Source organism: Eimeria mitis, genomic scaffold (assembly GCF_000499745.2).
Source record: "Eimeria mitis Houghton genomic scaffold, Emh_scaff830, whole genome shotgun sequence".
Taxonomy (NCBI): Eukaryota; Apicomplexa; class Conoidasida; order Eucoccidiorida; family Eimeriidae; genus Eimeria; species Eimeria mitis.
The window spans coordinates 8,663-8,896 of NW_013576102.1; the positions used below are offsets into that span (position 1 = coordinate 8,663).

General features: G+C 30.3%; 1 protein-coding gene across 1 annotated transcript in view; it reads left to right on the top strand.

Annotated features, from left to right (window-relative positions):
• The window catches only part of EMH_0023290 (zinc finger (CCCH type) protein, putative), a gene marked incomplete at both ends in the record, with an annotated part of 4,097 nt that overhangs the window by 2,705 nt on the left and 1,158 nt on the right, over positions 1-234 (top strand). The window lies entirely within an intron of this gene.

A 234-nucleotide genomic window follows, 5' to 3' on the forward strand; every position in this document is an offset into this window, starting at 1 on the left:
TAAATATAATAAATAAAATAAATAAATAAAATAAATAAATAAATAAAATAAATATATTATTATATAAATATAATTTAGCTGATAGACAAAAAGAAAAATGTAAAATAAAAATACGCATAGAATCAAGAAAAACAAATGAAGCTGCTGCTGCTGCTGCTGCTGCTGCTGCTGCTGCTAGAACAACTAAGCGAGCTGCAGCAGCAGCAACAGCAGCAGCAGCAGCAGTACCAACAG